Source organism: Lepeophtheirus salmonis, chromosome 1, assembly GCF_016086655.4.
Source record: "Lepeophtheirus salmonis chromosome 1, UVic_Lsal_1.4, whole genome shotgun sequence".
Taxonomy (NCBI): domain Eukaryota; kingdom Metazoa; phylum Arthropoda; class Copepoda; order Siphonostomatoida; family Caligidae; genus Lepeophtheirus; species Lepeophtheirus salmonis.
In genome coordinates, this window is record NC_052131.2 from 890,275 (window position 1) to 912,151 (window position 21,877).

Here is a 21,877-nt window from a genome sequence, read left to right on the forward strand (position 1 = left end):
TCTACTGCAATAATTACAATAGGGAATATTTCATTGCTTAACGAGAAATAATTTAAATTTAACCAATCAACAACCAAATGATTAATATTAACATAGGAAAAAAGGTACATTGTACAAAAATCAACAGCTAACAAAAAAAATGTGCATTCACTTGTCATTTCCATGCAGAGATAAACACAATTTTTATATGTTTTTAAGCGGCCTCAATCTGACACCTTCAAGTTTTTATCAACACTCCGCTTAATAGATAAATGTATTAGGACACAACTTCTTAACCCTAACTTTTAACTCAAACCCAGCCTCTCCTCCCTACCTACAGATTAGCTGAAATATTATTCATGGCAAAGGAAAATGGCTAATTTTGAGCCACAATATTCCAAATGGAAGTCAGACATTCCCGACGTAAAGGCCTCGCAACAAGCTAGAAGTGTGGTTTAATGTTTAATATGAGATAAATAAATAATTTTGTGCGAAGGCAAAACATATTTAAAGACTTGAGAGTGCAGCTGTATGACGTCACGTGTAAGTTTAAAAATTTCACGCTGAACTGATTTATGTCGTGCCTTGACGAGGTTAGAAGACACAAACTTAATAAGAAGGATGTAGAATTACCGAGAGAGATTGTGGAGGAATAAGACAAAAGTAATATATTCTATATACACATATGGAAAATCATTCAGGTACTAATGATCACAGGGTTTATATAGGTGGAAATTAATGTGAGTAGACATATACAGGGTGCAGTTATACAATTAATAATTTTTTTAATTGGCTTTCGGACAATTTGGAGATCTTCGGGTCTAAGGAAATGTGCCCCTCTAGCTCCCCGAACATAAATCCTTCGGACTATTTCGTGTGGGGCGCCTTGTAGAGGGAGTCCAACAAGCGTGCTCACAACAACTTGGCTTCTCTGAGAGCCTCCATTATTAAGGCTCTGAATAATATGAATAAAGATCACCTGATCAAGGCGTGTAGCAGGCTACACGCCAAGTTGGAGGCCGAGGTTCAGGCTGAGGTTGGTTGGATTGAATGATTAGGTTTGTATATAAATTTAAATATCTCTACAAATTTAAGAAATAACAAGGTTTATGTCCTGGTCTCGAAAATTCTTGATTGTAAAACTGCACCCTGTATATATATATACAACATACATATCATATAAACACGACAGGAAAGACAATGAGTGAAGAACTACAATTTGAATAAACTCATAACATCTATTCAAAACTTGAGAGCCCTGAATACGCCTTAAAGATCAAGTGAGGCCTGGCTCCTTGACCACTTATCACGACTCTATATTTACAATTTTTAGTTTACAAAAAAAGAGATTAATTTTGTAGATGATCCAAGTCTTCTTCTAGCAGCATTACAACATTTATTTACAAATTATAATTATTTCTTATATTTATTAAGAAGATGTAATTAATTTTTAAGGAGTTTTACTCTCATTAATCATTATTTTGTATTATTTGAACGATATAATTTTTTTTTAATTATGGGAGTATTAATATTATTATTTAGTATCAATTCTCTCTATATTGTTGAGTGGTTGGCAATAAATCAAGTTAAAATAGCAAAAAACCTTTAGTATATACACATATAAATCCTTATAACATTATAAGTATTAAATATTTATTTCCTTAGTTTAATTATACTTCGCAAATCAATGATAGTTTTTATAATATGTTTTTAGAATCATACAACTACGTTTACAGGGGTTCCAACCCCCCAAAAAAATTAAGGAATTTTTCCTTTTTACTCGAATTATTTTTGGTGCGGGTAAAGAATTTTACGTGAAAATTTGGGCACAATTATTTGAAAGATTTCTTTTCTTTAAAAAAAAAGATAATTTGGGGAAATTATGCAACAAAGTAAAAAATGATATTTTTAGAAAAATTTAATTTCTGAAATTTTTTTCCGAAAAAATTAATTTTTTTGGAAATCAGATGAATTTCTAAAGCACCTTCTTAGTGAACAAGAAGCACTTAGTGGTTCTACAAATTAATATAGTACCAAATGATTATTAAATATCTTACCTTTTTGCGAAAAATTTAATTTATTTTTTGTCGAAAAAATAATTAATTAAATACTATTTACAACTTCTTCAATCGATTGAACTTTTCTTCTAAATTATTTTTCTTCTTCAGTGTGTTCTTTATTTATTTTTTGTTTTCTTGGAAAAGAGAAAGCCAGACTTACGGTGATTTTTTTTTGCGTATTTCTTTTAACACTTTTTAATTGTATATGTATAATTTTTCAATATATTTTGCTCTATATCCAATGATTTTAGATTTTTTTTAATATTAGTTATGCAATGATTTTTATAGAACTGTCAGAATTGTATGAGTGTAAAGTCTTTTTGGAATGCACTGAAATATAGTTTAGCAAGAGTTTTTTTATTATTTTTCATTCATATTTGTGTTTTTATAATATAGAAATGTGATATTTAAATTCCCTAATGTTTTTTTCCCCGTGATTTTCTTTATTATATAAATGTATGTGTTTCTTATGAGAAACATAAGTAACTATTCATTTCACTCTATTTCTTTAAAAATATAGTTGTGTAAGTACATCCTAAAAAGAGTTTTTGTAAGCCAATGCCCTCCCCTTCACTGATTGTTTGAGTATACAAAGGTTTTCCTTGGGCTACAATTTTTTTTTTCTCCAAAATCAAATATAAGGATTATATTCTAATGTATCAATTGAGAAAATGAACTTATATCAATTTTTTTGTAATTGAGCAACATAACTTTAAAATCCAAACTTCTGAATCTCTTTGCAAATAGAGAAGATCGTTAAAAAAGAGTCATTTTCAAATGGCTAGAGAGGTAAAAAAAAAAAACGCCCTTTGAAGACTGAAACTTTACAAACATAACTTTTCCATTAAAATACAACAAAAAATCGATTTAACAAGTCATTCTAAAACCCTAGTACACACGTAAAAATATTTTTAAGAAAGGAGTTGACCTTTTGGTGACCTTTGACCTTTTATATGACCTTCAAACTATATTTTATAAACTTTAATGGTACATAACTATTGCTTTAAAAATAAAAACGCTTGAATGATTACGACATTCGCGAGTTTCTCCTTATTACCGCACAGGTTTCATTCGTGGAGTGACTGCTGACATTGAAGACGAAGTTCTTGCTCGTATTATATCAAACCAATGCAATACTCTTCAGATGAAAGGTACGTTGGACCTTGCAAAACCTGAGATGACTAACTTTGGTAAGGACATCTATATATGCGTAGAGCCACTAGCATTTGAAGCCCTGCAATTGATAGACTTCACTTTCAGAATAGCCTCACTAGGAAAGGTACGTTTCATAGACCCAAGGAAAGCACCCATTATCCAACAAGAGGAAGAAGAAGTAGAGGGGAACACCACAAAACCAAATCAAGGAGATGTTAATAAATCAAAAACAACTATTGATATTAGCATAAAAGATTATACCACCACTGCCAACAAAGATAACACTGAAGTTAGTAAACATACTGAGATTGATAGTAGTGGCAACAAATCAATGGATGTTAATGGTACAACTGATGCCAATTGAAACTGATGCCAATTGTATAGGAACTGAAGCTCTCAATGAAGATGACGTACCAAGAGAACAAGCAACATCCCAGCCAAGTACGGAAAAAGTCGATCAGGATCTAAAGGCAGAATTTATTAACCCACCTAGGAAGAGTCCAAAAAAGCAATCCAAAATATTTACAAGTTCTTTGATAGTGCTGCGGAATAATGGATCTAGTTACAGCCAAAAAAATAGTGATGATTAGCTGCTCGTTTATTAACACTCAATACTCTACAGCACAAACTCGGAGCTCAAATTGTGAACATCAGAAATATCCCAAATAACTGAGCCATATCTCAATAACGGCACAACGAAAAGTATAGCTCTTGGAGGATTTACAATCTACGACTCCCCTGAATGAAGTCCAAGGGCTTCTATACGATCTGCTAACCATTTGCCATCAGAGTCGATTCCAGAATTTTCCTCATTTTTCCGTACTGAGAGACCTCAGCACGATAAGTATGAAAATAGATAGCCCAGTAACGTATATCTCTGTTGCTTACCTTGACCAATTATTACCTATTGAAAATGAAGCATTTTACGTCTCATTAAGTTTAGTGAACTACAAGAAAAACCACTTCACTTAGCTATGGACTCAAATGCCCACAGTCAACTGCGGGGTAGTAGAGAAACTGACACAAGAGGAGAGTCTCTGGAAAAAATCATTGATGAAAACAACCTGACTGCTATAATCGAGGAAAACGAGCCTACTTTCATCCCCCAACGAGCCAGTTCAACCATCAACACCACAATTGTAAATCAACGTGCCTTCAACAGGATGGTATGCAGATCTTAGACCATCAATGTCTGACCATAGATATATGGTTTTTGGATTCGGCAAATACATGTCAATGGCGGAGCAATCAAGAAATTTTAGAAAGACTATCTGGGACATCTTCAGGTCCCACACATAATCAGTATCATTACCCGTAATACTTTCAAACCCAAAGGTTATTGATGAGTTCGCTGAATCGCTTAACAGGGCTATCAACATGGCATTAGATATTGGGTGTCCAAAACGAAAAACTATCAGAGTAAAATCAATTCCCTGATGGACCAAACATCTTGCCAGCCTAAGGTATTAACTCAGAAAACTCGAACCAATGCGTCATTGTAGTTTCCACAGAGAAAAATACGTTATCGCAAAGTATACTTATCGTTCAGTGCTAAGAAAAGAGCAGATAAATTAACGGAGGAGTTTCTGTAGCAAAGCGGAAGGTCCAACAGATATCTCTCAACTTATAAAATTTCAAAAAACGATGTACAACTCTATTGGTCTACTTAAAACTGATCAGGGCTACGCGCAATCACCTACCCAATCACTAAAAATACCCATGAAAACTCATTTCCTACAATGTAGACTCAGTACGTCTTCTGGAACATCCATACAAGTAAATGATTTTAACATAGACTTCTTGGATAGCAACAAGGTCAGCGAATCCTTTCACTCCTTTGGCTCATACAAAAGCTCGGCCCCTGATGAACTGAAACCAGTTGTACTGCAACAACTTGGGAACAGCATTGTCGCCTATATCTCAGAACTTTATAAAGCCATCCTCATTACTGGTTATACAAGAAGATGTAGGGAGAAATTATGGTAAGGTTACTGCCAATACCAGGTAAAAAAGATTATATCCTGGCCAAATCCTTCTGACCAATAACTCTTTCCAACTTTATGCTTAAAGGACTTGAGCGGATTTTACACTGGGAAGTTGAAGAAGTCATTCCAACACTCCACTCACAACATGCCTATACAAAACGTTCATCAACTCTTTTACAAGTGACCGATACCATGGAAAAATCCATTTATCAACAACAATGCACACTTGTTGTCAGTTTTGATTGTACAGGTGCATTTGATTATATAAAGTCTTATTCAGCTGATGCACCAATGGAAAAACTCAGTATTACATGGTATATGAGATCCTGGTACAAAATTTACTTAGTACCCGATTGGTCACAGCCAAGCTTAGTGGCGAAGAAGTTTGTGTCAATCCAAGCCGTGAGATTCCACAAGGGGGTGTTCTATCGCCGGGCGTTTGGAATATGATTATGTATAGTTCACTTAATAAATTTAAAAACGGAGTAATCAGGGTTGTGGGCTACGGGTCAGGGTTGTGGGTCAAAAATCAAAATACTTTCCACATTCAGAAATGGATGGCAAAGTGGCAGAATATACCACACATATGATGCACATAGGTGTGACTAGGTGCTTAATAAGCCGAAGTCAAAGTGTATCAAGCTCGGAAGAGAAAAATCGAGATTTACACAGGCCCTTTTCTAGCCCACTTAAGCAAGCGAAAAGACATAAGCTCAACGTGTATTGTCTGTATGGAAGAACTGCAAAGTACGGATCATCTCATCAATAGATGCCCCGCACTACCTTACGAGAGACATCAAGCAATGAATGAGGAAAACAAAGTCATTTGTATTTAAAATTAATGAAATGTAAAAAAATAAAAAATATTATTGAACAAAACTTTAAAGCAAACTAGGTTTTAGAATCTGCTGTAGTAGTAGAATTACTCCGTTACGTGGTCGTGTTCCTTGCCTTATATTTGTAAAATTTTATTTTATATATGTATGGCAAGCAGTAATAAATATTTAACTAACTACATTTATCGGGTTTTGCTACTAAGTTAGATTATTCTTATTCAATTGGCAGAGTTTTTTTCTAAGTTATTATCCTTAGAACTAATTGAATGTTTGATGGAATCAATATTAATTCATATATTAAGTGCATGATGGTCTATAAACAAATATAAATTATTTGGTTCAATAAATGTTTATGAATTCCCCAGGGTTTAATGTGCATTAATGTACTTTAATATTTTCCAATTTGAACCATTTAGTTTACCGAGTGGTCCATAGTAATTTGAGCATTTTGAATTTTAAAATTCAACATGCTATCATTTCTTGATTAACAACTCAACTTCAACAAAATTAAATCTATAAATAGATGTGTGTCTGAGCTCTGTTAATCATTACTGTAGCCGCACTTAGCGGCAATGATGCCCTCTAGTCGGTAACAGAAGGCCTGGCACCCGCTGCAGATGTAGTCTTCTGTCATGGTGTCCCAGTACTAGCTGACAGTGGATTTGAGGGCTCTTGTGTTTGGATGACAGGCACTACAGGCCTTCCCCTCGACATGCACCCAATTTAGTCAAAAGTGGCCCCCACATGGCTCTTTCCACCAATTTTTTTTATAGATTTCCTGAAAGTCTATTGTGCAACCCCAAGATCTATTTCTTGAGCCCTCATGGACTTTTCTTTAACTCCTGTAGGTCCAATTTGGCCTTTTTGACAAACGTTTTAGACTTGCTTTACAGCGTCGACGGTGGTCCTGGAGATGGACAACAGCTTGGAGAGTGCAGAAGGAAATTTGTTGATCACGTTCAAGCGTCACTTTAACAGCTGTTGAACGCAAGCAAGAGAGCTCAGGACTATTTTGCTTTGTAACTAATTGTTTAGGCCTTTATACATCAAAATATGAATTAATTTCAATCACTCAACCTTCATTGATTATTAAATTAGTAAGTGTTCATATTTCATCCGGTATTGTCTATCAATAGAATATATCATCTCCTTTTGGGGAAAATTTCACCTTCAGAAGAGAATCGATCTGTATAACTTACTAATAATTCCCTGACTGGCTGAGAAAGCGATGGGAATGGACTCTAGCTGGCTCAATTGATTGTTTCATAGATTTTATTTACCATAAATCAAAAAATCCAAATATCACATCGGAGAATGACTATCTTTACTCGCCAGAATAATCCCAAAAATATACCAAAAAGTTTTAATTAATCTTACGTGACATCTGATAGTTCAGAGGCTGATCCACTATCTCATCAAGTTTTGTGATACACTTGGCTTATGCTTGAAACAGATTTCATAAATAATCATCTGAATAAATTTTCTCCATCCTTAGCAGCAATTCAAAGGATTTTATGGAAAGGAACACCGTATTTTTCATGGTTCTCGACCATTGACGTGGTGAGACAAAATTGCAATGGGAAGTTTTATTTTAAAAAACTCAACAGCTTAATGTTCAACTCTCGTAAATATTGTTAGTCACTGATGAAAGCCGCAGAATTTCATATAATGCCCATTCCATGGCATTTGAGAATTTCGTTCGAATAAAATTTGAAGGAAAATGCTGAAGAAATATGCAACAAGTTTAAAAAAAAAAGTTTAAAACCTACCGATTTCATAGAAAAAGAGAATGAATAACTCAATTGCCAAAATTAATGATAGAAAAAGTTTTACTTCTTTGGAATTTTAAATGTATTTCCTTTAACATATCTGGAATACAGGATTAGTTCGTAACTCTTCTCCTAGTAATCGGGGTCACATCAAATGTTGCCTAAACTCCAACAAAGACACGTGAGCTTGGAGTTTGCTCTCTCGAGCTGTAAGAGCAGAAAAGCTGGGAGGTTAACTGAAGGCGAACTAGTCAGAAAGGAAGAACTGAGAGCTATTTTTATTGAGACTGCTCCAAAGTATTCAGCCTTCACCATCACAATTCCTTATCTGGATGGTCTATTGTGGAAATATGAGAGGGATCTTATTCCCTACTACCCTTCGAATTATAAAGTATAATGTATATATTTTTTGCGTATGTAACTTCCCTAGACCAATAAAGAGAAAAGAAAGAAACAAAAACATATAGACCATGGGCTTACAAAAAACCCTCAATAGAAAATTCAATAATTTATAATTAGTAGAAACTATTGTAAAAAAAAAACACAACCGTTTTCCCCTCTTTTTGCTAGTGGGTCATACATGAAATATAAGATCAACACTAGACATTAATTTGAACCAATATTTTTTCTTTTATATCTATTAAATAAATAGAAAAGCTAATAATTAGCGAATATATCGTACAATTGCACATATTATCAAAGCTTTGAATTGAAAGATATGGCTTAGTTATAACACTTCGTTAACATGATTGTATTCCGGTCATCACTCCAATAATTAAAAGTCCTCAATTATCAATGTTTTGAACGTTCATTGTATTGAATTCGAATTAGCTCTTGTTGGGATCTACAAATTGATTAAATAGGGTTTTTTTCTTTTTTTTTTCGAAGGAAAGATTGCTATATATATGCAATATAGTTAACAAGGTATAATTAGTTCATTTCTCTATGGAACAATGATTCAATCATAGTTAGTAATCGTTTAACCAATCAACGGTTAAAATATTGATAACAACAAAAGAAGCAAAAAATCAACAGCTGTTACATAATGCACTGTAGATTTTTATGATGGTGAGGTAACGTCATCATCAATAAATGAAACAAATATAAAACTTTGCTCATTCATCTTCTTCCGAATTTCTTTGATTACAAAATTGTCTTCAATAGGCGGCACTTTATTTTTTGGTGGATATAAGATTTTTATAAGCATCAAACGTGTTATATAGAAGTAATAACAAACTAATTTCTCGATTATCACAGGATTTTTTTTTAGATCCTACTTATCATTTAAATAAGTTCAATTATAGATCAAAAGAGCTTTGTAGTCTTGGGAATGCACGTTCTACATGGAAGCATATTCATTATTCCTCAGTGGATGACTACACAGAGGAACAATTAAGGGGGAGGGAATTTTGTAGAAATGGATTGAAGACAAATATTGAATTTTTCTATGAGCGCAAAATTTAAAACGGATCTGAGTTCTTCTCGAAGTCGTCTGATTTCTGAAATATTTGGGATTATAGTAATTAGGAACTATTATCGTTCAGAGTCATTTTTTACCCTTAAGGCAATCACCAAATTAAAAGTAGGATTAATAAAACTTATTTAAAAGTGTGTTTTATGAATAAAAGTGTTTTGATTGACTCTATATCTTGTTTGATGATGACAACATAGAAATTGATGAATAAATTATATATTTTTACCTAAAAAAATTAAAAGTCACCTTACTTTTTTAACAATCCTGAAGTAAACACCGCTCTTATCCGATTGATAGCATTTCAAGCACAATATAAAAAAACCGAAAATGAATATGGTACCTTGACAACTTGAAGAATGTTTTTGCGGGAATAAGCTAAGCTGTCATGGTGTTTCAGCCTGCTATAAAGATGGGGGAGAGCGAAATAAACTCGGACAAATGCGGGAGTTATTCTCTTGAACTTGATGTGTGTGCGTTCCGCCCCGGTGATTCCTAGAGAAAGAAATATACTTTATGTATATGGATTTCCCCAACAGATTCCTAGGTTAGATTGAATAAATGTAATACTATAATGTTTACATATACTTAATCAGTGCAACTCCATCTAACCAATTAAAGGAACATTTAAAAAAATGCAATAATTTATTTGATCTTGGTCCTCAATTCTACTCTGATTCCAAGAAGGACATAAAAACTATTACTCCACAAAAAATCATCAGGGCAACTCTCCGTCTATTATGAGTACATGTTCAATCCGGTTTGTATGTATTAATGACAGCTTGTATGTAATTGAAAAGGAAGTGCACTCTCATGAATTAAATAATAATGATAACAGCTAAAGAAAAGAAAATACACTCTTCATGTTGAAAACTCTAAAAAAACGGACAAGCTAAAAAATCAACCGATTGGAAATTATTAGTCATGAGGGCTGCTCATTTATTGGTTGTTTGTTTATATAGCCAAGATCAGTGGTGCCGTCTTGCGGCTAAGAGATTGAAACAAAATACCTAACATAAGTCGTAGCTTGTTTACTTATTTGTTTGTTACTTTAGCTAATGCCTGTGACGACAATTCATCAAGTCACGCAACCATATTTATATCCAAAAAAGTGTATTAGAACCTGAGTTAGAGGCATGACTACAATTTATTTTTGCGGCTTGAGTAGCTTGAGTTGACATTGAGTTTTATTTTCTCTAGGAAAAAATTTGCACAAAATTAAAAATTATTATTATTGTTATAACAAAAAAACAATTTATTTACAAATTTTATTATGGTTACAGACCTGGTTTAAAAATAAAAAAACTTAGAATTTGGTGGTCAAAATTATGCAGTTTCAAATACTCAAGTTTAAATTTCACGAGATTTAGGGTATGTCATATGAAGAAATTTGTCTTTTTTGGGCGATTTGATGCGCGAATAAGGCATTTATTTAAAATAAAATACAAATGACTAATTATTTCAAATTGATACTAATTAGGAATGTACCTATACAAAAATTTAAGCCGATGCCATCTGTATGGACGATTCCATTACCACTTCTGACTCTTTGTTATGTATAAAAAAATACATTAACAAATAACAAAATTATTAAAAATGTTCAAATATAATTTGAGGAGACATTTATTTTATCCGGGGCACCTAGATTATATATTCTATAGTATGATCCTCACCTCCTTTTAAAGGTTGACTATTTGAAATAGTCAAATTTAAAAAAAAATAGAAAACCGTCATTTTTTGGCTTAATAATGTAAATGAATTAGTATACAATCTATCGGTGGATTCGGTAGTATTGAGTCAATTCCGATGCATCTGTACACCCCTAATCTTATATATACAAAAATAAACTTTTGAATCTTCCTCTTCCACCCTCCTCCTCCTCCGTTTTTTTCTGCCTAGCAAAAGTGTTTGTTCTAACGCTCAATTATTAAAAATTAGAGGATGGCAGGGAAGAAGATTGTATTAGCATGTATTGGGAAAAGAATGCATTTTCTCATTTAGGTAGAAATTATTTTATGTACATTTGGATAATATTAATAAAAAAATATATATCTCTTAATAGAACAAAATGCATTCTTTTTCCAATACATGCTTAATTCGTCTTGGATGAACAATTATGAGAATTCAATCTATTCCATAATTTTAAAGGTACTAACATGAAGGGGGAGATTGCATTAGCCAGTTAATTCGTCTTCAATTGCTGCATTTGAAATAAACACTTATTGCTGCAACTCAATCAAACACTTATAAAAATTTTATCCGTTCAATTAAGCCAAATAGTAACATTGTATAACTAATTTGACATTTAACTTTTGTAAAATTTTGATTTCAATTTATATGAACACTTATGATAATTTAATCTGTTCAATACAGCCAATTAGTTACACTATAAAAATAATATCAAATATTACTTTGGTAATATTTTGAAGTACCTATGGCCCATAAGCATTCTATTGAAGCATTGGATATTATGCAGGATACTAATTTTTTTGAAGGTACAGTAATTTCAAAGTTGTTTTGTTGTTAGTGCATGTATTAAGCGATCTTCACTTAGGCAAGTTAGAAGTAAGTTAGTTTTTTGACATAGGGTTGAACAGGATTAATTTCCAAAGTATATCATAAAAAAACCTTTTTATTTGTAATTTAAAAAAGTCAAAAAATTAATTGATCATAAATTTGGTCTAAGAACATACTGAGAGGATTTTTATGTAACAATATGATTTCATACTGATACTAACTATTTTTTTTGCCAAACTTTTACAATTTGTATCTTGGTATTTTCAATACTAAAGTGGTTCAAGTGTGAGTGCAAATTTATTCGGTCATCTTCAAAGCAAGCGTAACTATGGGAGTATCGCCGTACACATTACTTGTTCAGGAGTACTTCAGATGAACTTAAACTTTTTTTTATTCAACCCAGGAGGCCACCGCATAAAATATTTAACTCGGGTTTAGCTTATTTTCTGGGTATTATTGATAAAAATTATTCGATTTTTTTGAAATTATAATTCTTATTCTGGATACAAATTAGGTACTTTTACATTCGAATTAAATAGACAAACATAAATTATAAATATTTATTTGAACTTTTAAATTATTTGACAGACAAAAACATGGACTATACATCACCAGCATTTTGTGTCCAAATGCATCCCCTCCCATGCTTCTATAGAAGAGACAGGCTCATCTTAGTACTAATACATAATAATATGTAACATCCGTTACATAATTTCCATGATCCCTCCATGTACATAAGTATATAGAGCAAACTTCAATAAAATAGTTTCTATTCTGACATAATATAATTTCTATTTCTGGAAGTAAACATAAATTTCCTTTTGGTTAGGCAACAATAATATATAATCAATTGAAATAAATGACTTTGTGCGTATTATTAATAGACCATAATCAAATTCTCCTTTGCTTTTGGGGAAATGAAAATTTTAATACGTAAAGTTTATCTATATGAAGTTATCGTCTATTCATTTTTGAAGAAAAAAAACACCCCAGATCATTATGATATGGGGACCATTATTTTTAGGATGAGGGAGATGAGGGGGTATGGAATAATTCGGAGAGACATCAGCTGTTCTCAAAAAAATAGGAAAATAATTTCAAATGCTACTTTTTTTGGAAAAATATTTAGTTATTCACAAAAAATTAATTTTTTGTGAATAATATTTTAAATATAATTTTTTTACTCTGTTGCACAATTAACCTGAATTCACCTATTTTGCGTTAAAAATTTTCTTCCCGACAAAAAAATAATTCTACTATAATGAAAAAAAATTCCTTATTTTGGGGGGGCAGCGGGCTACAGCCCCTATAACCCACCCCCTGCAGACACCCCCGACAATCAGGGCAATATTGATTCTATGAGGATTCAATTTTATTCTACATAATATATACATATATATATATGAATAACTGGATATTAGTGTTCTCCTTCTAAGTAGAGAATAGTTATAAAGAAAAGCTGAGATCGTTGTTCTATTTTAGGATTCTGAAGAAAAGTTCAAAAAAGTACGAATACTGTATGCAGAAAAATATATAATATAGAATTTAACTGAAAGGTATTTTTTAAGTAAACTGTTAAATTACTAATTATCTATTTATGATTATGGATATTTTATTATTATTTATACAATATTTAAGCTTTTTATATTAAACTGTGATAGTCTGTTATAATACTCTGATTGAGGTTGATAAACTTCTGATTCTTTTTAAAAAAATTCTCTTAGTAACCCAAAGACATTATTATTTGGAGGAATATTAAGTTTTCTTTGTAGACATTTTAATGAAAATATCTTCTCCCAAGTGAGTAATTTATCAATTTGATAGTCAAATACAAGATTGATAACCTTAGCTCATGGGTGTTACTTATGATTGTTAACAAATTACATCTTTATTTCACGTACCGTTTAAACCCGACAACGCATATACCGGGTGATTAAAAAACATGTATTTAATCCCTCATTATATATGTTCAAATTACAAAAAGAATAACTCAGTAAACAGGGGCGTCCGCGTGATATATTTAGGCTTGGTTTTTGGAATTTAAATTGGCCTTCAACCAAGGAATGACATGGAACACACCTTGGAGTAGGCCTTTGTGTCAACAGACACAGACAGAAAAAGTAGGAGGGCATCCGCTTCCTGTCAATGAAGACGACCCCAAGACCAAGGACAACTTAAAGAGTCCTTGCCTAGACAATCATATAGACAGGTTGCTTTTGTGAGGGCAATCTTTCTGACTTCTTGAAAGTTTTCTATTCAGTTTATACTGGATTTATAAATTACATATGTATGTACATTTAGAAAAAAGAATGTTCATCAACGACCATTTTTTTGGAATTTTTGGTTTGGTATTCAACGCTTTATATCATGTGGAAAATTAAAATAATTCCGGGAAAATTTGTTAAAAAATGGTTTCAAGTCCAATAAAGTATGAGTCTTGGGTTTGAGGTCAAATCAAATCTTCAAGATATGGACTTCAGCCCATGTCAATTCTTAAGGATCGAGTTCAAGCCCCACCTCTGAAGAATAGTCCAACTATTGGGAAGAATTGTGTCACTACAAAATTGATTATTTCTTCTTTTCCATTCTCTTTTAGGAGAAAATTTCAGAGCAATAATAAAAATTATACTGTGTTACAGGACCTGAATTATAAATAAATAATAATCTCCCATCCCCAGGTCTGAAAGCCTAACGACGCTTCGGTTTTCTACATGGTTCTGAATAATAACTATTTTGTGAAAAAACTTTATAGTGCTTCTAAAAATTTATAATTTCTATATTTTAACACAAAAATAGTATTAAAATAGACAATCAGTGACATGAATGTAATAACTTTCAATGATCAGAGTCCCCAATTCATTATATATACAAGTTACTGGTTTTAAAATATGATGGGCCGTATCAAAATTATAAATACGGAGCTTTTAATTTGAATTAATTTAGACAATTTAAAAATTAATCGTAATGAGAGAGTTGTAAATAATAAATCGCATTTTTATATTCAATAAAAATTGATTTTAAATGCACTATGATACATTTAAGACTAACATAACTATGATTGGATTTTCTCAATAAATCACCTTTGGGAAACTCTGTCAAATCTAAGATGTGTATAGTACACACCTGTTGGCCAAGATTATCTTTCAAAGATCACTGATACATAATGATATTTGATATTTAAGCTTAGTATATTTGTTATATATTTAAAATGAATCTACCCTCACTTTGAATCAATATTTTACATTTAATAGATATATATTAATGTACAATACTTCATAGTCTACACTTGACAATATACATACATCATGTACATATTATATGAACAAGGGTTTCTCATTTCCCGGGAAAATGTCTTTGAGCGGGATGCCGGAAACGAAATATCAGGGTCCCGTTAGTAAGGGCGTCTGCAAGATCATATATATATATATATATATTATTGGTTTTTGGATTGATAAAAAAAATTGAAAAATTAAATTTATTAGAAAAAAAAAATCATAAATCCAGTTATTCACTAAAAATTTTAAAAACCCATAGCTATTCTCGAAAGATTAAATTTTATTGGAAAAAAAATTCAAAAATCCAAAGCTGTTCACAAAAATTAAATTATCTGGGAATTTTTTTTCAAAAATACAATGGTGTTGACAAAAAAATAAATTTTTTGAAGTTTTTTTTTTCAAAAATCCACAGTTGTTAACAAAAAATTAAATTTTTCGGAAAAATAATTCCAAAATTAAATTTCAAATATTAATTTTGTTTTTGTTTAAATCCACTTTGGAAAAAAAATTCAAATATTAGAATTTTGGAGAAAAATTTCAAAAATCAATAGATATTCACAGAAAATTAAACTTTTTGAATTTATTTTTGTATTTTTATGAAAAATTTTCATATCCGTACTTAAGGCTCCAAAAACGGTTCTAGTAACAATTTTTTGGGGCTTCAAGGTATTGGCGGCCTTAAAATAGCAATTTAGCACTTCACCTATACAACCTGATATATTTTGGATATCAGAAGGGCTTTTTGATGCTCAATGAAGCAGCAGTGGAAGAATTTAACCTGCCACAGGTACCATCATCCGACAGCCCGTGGGCGGGGGTGTACTCTAGCATATTAGAAGGGGTTCTTGGTGCTCCGAAATGCTGCTGTGGAGCATTTTATACTGCTTTGAGGCCCAGTACTTCACCTGTACAGCCTAAGAGCCGGGATGTATTTTGAGATATTAGAAGGGTTCCTTGGTGCTCTGGGAAGGGGTGGCTGATAAATTTAATTTGCGTTGAGGTCCAGCAGTTAACCTGCACATACCGTGGGTTGGGATGCATTATAGAATATAATAAGGATTCCTTGGTGCATAGAAACACAGCATCAGTCGAGTTTAAACTATATTTCGGCCTATCACTTCACCTGTACAATATGAGGGCCAGGGTGTATTTTGGGATATTAAAAAGGTTTTTTGGGGCTGCAAGACAGCGAATTTGGCAGCTGATCTAGAATAAAGCAACTACTTCCTAATCGTGCGAAAGAAGAGTGCCTATTTAATGCCTATCCATTAGCTTACTCATACTCATAAACTAGCATGAGAATAGTTCTTAAAATTTTACAGTCTTTATTCTTTTGTTTTATATCAAGCAGAAGAGTTCTTAATTAATTTTAATTTCTTAATGTCCGGTGTAACGCCGGGCAAACCTACTCTAGTAATAATTAAGTTATGAAATAATTACTCGCAGGAATCCCAAAGAAAAGAAATATTTCCTGTAAGTGTAAAACATAAAGAAATTCCGGGATTACGAGATCCCGGGATAGAAACTTTTCTACCTAGATGTTTACATTATTGCTTGCTTGTGTATCACAAACAGAAAAGATTGCATTTAATTTATGAAACTACATATTATGTCTACTTGAAAACATATGTTGTATGTGCAATATGTTTCCACATCAAGTCCGGCGTTGCTCATTCAAAATCCCAATTGATTTTTTCTCATTGTTGAAATTAATATTAATATGTAAATCATTGAAGAAGATTTACAACTGTCTCACTTACACAAAAATACCCTATTTATTTTGTAGTCGGCCGACGATTCCCTCGTTTCACTTGATACGTCAGGGCTATTTTATAATTTATTCTTTTTCATAAATAAACAAAGTAATACGTTATGATATACTTATGCTTCGTTTCCAAAGGGACAAGCATACAATTTTTTGTTGATTCTTTGTAATATTTATAATCGGTTGGGTGAAAAGTAATTTCGTATTTTTTACTTTATTTTAATGCTTTATATGAAGTGTTACTATTATCCAATTTAAGACGAGTATGCCCCGTTCTGTTCAAAACTTGTTGCCAACGAGAATCCAACATCCTAATGTCCTTCTCCTAGAATCCCTTGTCTCTATTGGCAAAAAAATACGCACAACCTATTTTATAGGAATTGAGGCTAAATCTGTGCTCCCAAGTGCGTTGGCCATAGATAAGAACAGGTGATAATAACTTGGGATCATGTCCGGACTATATCGTGGATACATAAGAGCTTCCCATCCGAGCTCCTAGGGCTTCATCAAAGATGTGTGCAGCCTGTTGTTGTCTTGATGAAACACGATTTATCTCTTATTCGATTTTATTTTTGTGTCCAGCCTTCTGCAAATGGTTCAAAACGGTTTTATAATAAATGTTCAGCTCCTGGACGATACTACGACTGTAAACATGACGGTCTATTGAAATATTTTCCATAATTTTATCGACATTTTCGACGACAAGCCTGCCAGTGCATGGCAAATCTTTCAACTGAGCTATACCCAGACGAAATTGCTTGAACCACTGCTCTGTAATAAGAACCGAAAGAGTATTAGCCCCGTATACATCACAAACATTCTTGGTCGCCTTCGAGGTGTTTTTTCCTCTCAGGTAGTAAAAATGTAAAGTATGGCGAATTTCTTTCTTTGAGACCTCCATATTTGACCCACGATAATTCCCAACTGAACCGGCCAAATGCGATATGTACTGTACAAAAAGCATTTGTAGTAAAGACTCACATCTTTGGAACACTTTATCGTATGATCCGATGTGACCAATCATGAACATGATATACTTGGTTAAAAAAAGGGCGGGAAATACAAAATTACTTTTTTCCCAACCTACTGAATTGTCCATCTTATTATTTCTATGAATAAATTTAACCCATCATATACAAATTAATGGTGTACCAATGCAACAGAATCAGCAAGAATAGGTTTTTTTTGAGGTATTGGAATCGGCTCAATACAGCTTCCACTGGTACAAGTGCTTACTTATTTATGAACAAAATCCCTCTTTCTAGAAAATAGACTTTGATTCCTTACAGATATAAACAACTCTGAAATAAGAGTTCTTTATTTAGATATTATAATGTATTATTCTACATAAATGGTCAAACAATCAAAGAGGGTGAGGACCATACTTTAAAATAATCTAAGTTTAAGAGCTCCTACAGGTAGGGTCATAGAAAAAAAGTATTTTTTCCTCAATTTATATTTTAAGATAAATATAAGAAGTGTAATAACAAAATTCAGGTCATAACATGCTTTTGATCTCAAATTACGTGTATTATTGTTATTGAAAGTCGTAGATCACAAAAAATCACCTTTAAAACTGCTAAAAGATCCACATTTAGCCATAGAGTCTTTAAAAAAATAAACGTTTTTAGGATACTTATACGATTCAAAGCTATATTTGGCTGTGAAAGAATAATATAGACCGAAATCAAAGTTAGTAACGATTGATCAATAACATTACAGCAAAAAACTATAGAGAAAAAATGACTATTGTTATGCAAAAATAAATTAAAACCATCTCAATATATTTAATATGGCTCTCTAAGAATTACTCCCGATTTTTGTATGTTTTTATGCCGTAGAGTTATATCAAACCTCAAATCTTACGCAAATTTAAAATTTGAAAGCCATGCATTACTTAATCCGTGCAAGAACCAACAATCATTTAATCCATGCAGGAGCTTTTTTATATCTCCAAAGATAATAAACATATACTCTAATAATTTTATAAGATTGTTTAAAATCACAAATTCTTGCAAAACATTCAATTTAAATTCAATCGATACAGATAAGTATTCATAATTCAATGGAGCTTGAGTTGATAATGATGACTTATATAACACATATTTTGAAAGAATATTCAATAATGCAAGAAATATACAAAGGAACTTTTTTCAATTTAAAATTATTAACAACTAATTATAATCATAGTTATGATTATAATTATGATTGATATATTTATGCATTTTCTTGCCTAGCCCTAATGAATAAAAAGTTTAATATTAAAAAAAACAAAAAAATTATTAATTTCTTAATATATAATTAAGAATTGGAATTGTCTATAAAAATGGTATCGAAATTGGCTGACATTTTGATATTGGTAAATCTGTAGTAAAAAATACAAATTTAAAGCAACTCTTTAAATAAATTATTACAAATCAATACTATAATACTGTATCGAATAAAATACCATGTTTCATAAATGAAATATGGACACAATTTTTCTAAAAAAAAAAAAAAAAAAAAAAAAAAATATTTTGTCATCCGATTAAAAAAGACTACTTTATAATTTTTTTTAAAGATCCTTTGGAAAAAAAGAACAAGACTTTTCATTTTTTTTTCTGAAAAGTTAAAACTATTCAATTTTAAAAAAGGCAAAAATAAAATTACCCTTACATTTATCATTTATCTTTGCCACAGACGGCACTCACGCTAAAAGTGCTTTCTCATCCGTGAGGTAATTTCAATTTTAGCCAACAAAAATGTCGCAGGCTTTAAGTAAATATGAAAGTAAAATCGATTTTCGTTTTGAATAAAGGTTTGAAAGAATATGGAAATATCCAAACAAATCCTAGTTTCTAGAATTTTATCAAGTAAACTGATAAATTAGCTTTAATTCATTTGATTCAAAGGGGGCGTCACGAATTAGGAATCATACTTATCATGATTGATAATAAAAAATTAAAGTTACTTTCATATTTTATGATGTATACGCATTTGGACCTAGCCAAACTCCAGCAAATAGTATTTTTAACATCTCTATAAAAGCTTCGTTCCAGTTTAGCGTTCAACAACATTGCTGAAATAACAATATTAACTCACCAGATATAATCTTATTTTCAATTATGTGAAGTCGGAGAATCTTTTAACGACTCAAAATCTGTTTCTTAAAATTTTAATAACTCTACGACTCAACATTTCTGATTGTTATACATCTGTAAAATTAATTTATTTTTACTATTAGGTATCTGTAGAGCAATTTGTTAAGCCATATATATTTGTGATGCAACTAACGGTTAGCATTTTTGACAAACCGTCTCAAACGCTATAAAAAGAGGTTAAAATACAACCCGGGACGCTGTCAAATTTATTATTTTAGATTTTCGCATTTTTTAGGTTAAGGGGGTGTACGAGGGAATTGGCTACATTATCATCATATTGTTTACAATTTCAATGCAAATTTCATAAAATCCTCCCCCCCCCCTAATTTCCCTGTGTGTTATTCATTTTAGAAAAGACTAATGGATTGAACAGCAAGCCTAATACGAGGAAATAACATAGTTCCAACCTTAGTCCAACAGTAAACAGCCATTCAACACGTTTTATAATACTAGACATTACATATTTTGATTAAAATTTAAAAGGAACATCAATATTAAGAAGAAAAAAAAATATATATATAATAACGACGTCTAAACCTCATTTATTGATATTTTTTGGCAAAATGGATTTAAGGCGAAATGACTTAAGGCAAAATGTCCTGAGGCTAAATAGTTTTAAACTAAAGTATCGAGCAACCATCATTTTATTCAAGTTTTTTGATACTAATTAAGAAACTGTTAAAAATATCATGATAATTGTTAAAATGATGTCGTATCACTTAAACTATATTGATTGTCAGGATTCAAAAATATCATTTAAGTGTTAACAAGTAAAGGGAACTTTTGAAAAATGGCTATTTAGGCCATGTCTAGATTTGCATCCGGTTAAAAAACTTCAAAACGTTTACTTTTTTTTATATAGAGTCAATATTTTTTTAAGAGTTAGAATGATGTTTAAATAAAGAAATGTAATGTGACGTCAGCATTATTGATGTTGATCATCTTGGAGGCCTAAGTTTTTAAGAATAAAAACTTCTATCTTTACCAGTTGGTCCATTAAAATCTAAACACTTCATAATTCAATTATAAATGAAGATTGAGTGACTGAAATTAATTCATATTTCGATATATGAAAGCATATACAATCAGTTACAAAACAAAAAAAAACATGATCTCTCTAGCTTAAACACAAGTCGAAAAAAGGACACATGAATGTGATCGACTAATTTCGATTTTCACTCTCCAAGCCGTTGGCTAAATCTAGGACCACCGTCTACGCCATCCTAAAGTACAAACTGGAATCGGAGGAGTTAAAGAAAACTAACCAATCGACTCAATTCCATACTGGCCTTTACAAGAAATCTAGGGGTTTCACACCAGATTATCCAGAGAGCAAAAAAAAAGTGGGTGGAAGAGCCTTGTGATGATGAAGAGGACACTTTTGACACCAAAAATAAAAGAAAACTATCTCATTCGTAGCTAGACTCTTTTGAATGAGTTTTTTTAGTTCTTTTGAACTCTTTTTTTTTTAAACTTTTGACAACCCTACAGCCATGATGTTCATTAATTAAAGTCGAAAATACTTCCATATTGGACAAAAGAAAAAAATACAAAACCCTTTATCCTCACAAGAGATACTCGAATTCTGGTATCTACAGGGATGATGATAGGATGAAAATGTATCCAAAAAAGAAAAACCAAGCTACACCTCATAAGATAATAGTTTCAACCCTTTCCTTGATGGAAATATATCCATCTATATATAGCAATTAATGTTGAGACTATAACATTCTTTTTCATATTCAGATAAAAGGCTCGGGATTTGAAATATAAAATAAAAATATGTCAATTAGGTACTACTACAATATGAAGTTATATGTTCTTATTGCCATAAAACTAAAATATATATTAAAAGAACACACATTTCTAATTTATTCTAAAAGAGACAAATTTGATATTTAAATGTGCTTTCAATTTGATAATTG

The 21,877-nt window shown here is 31.6% G+C and overlaps 1 protein-coding gene across 3 annotated transcripts in view; it reads right to left on the bottom strand.

Moving 5' to 3' along the window:
* The window catches only part of LOC121132416 (muscle-specific protein 20), a 44,436-nt gene that overhangs the window by 20,585 nt on the left and 1,974 nt on the right, over positions 1-21,877 (bottom strand). Inside the window, exon 1 of one of the 3 annotated variants that reach the window (XM_040727833.2) lies at positions 9,510-9,533. The exons of 1 other annotated variant lie outside the window; for it this stretch is intronic. The gene's annotated coding sequence lies outside the window, so the exon portion shown is untranslated. Of the gene's footprint in view, positions 1-2,036; positions 2,190-9,509; positions 9,534-21,877 lie in introns of those variants that run through there. One more of the 3 variants, XM_040727809.2, reaches the window with a different exon arrangement.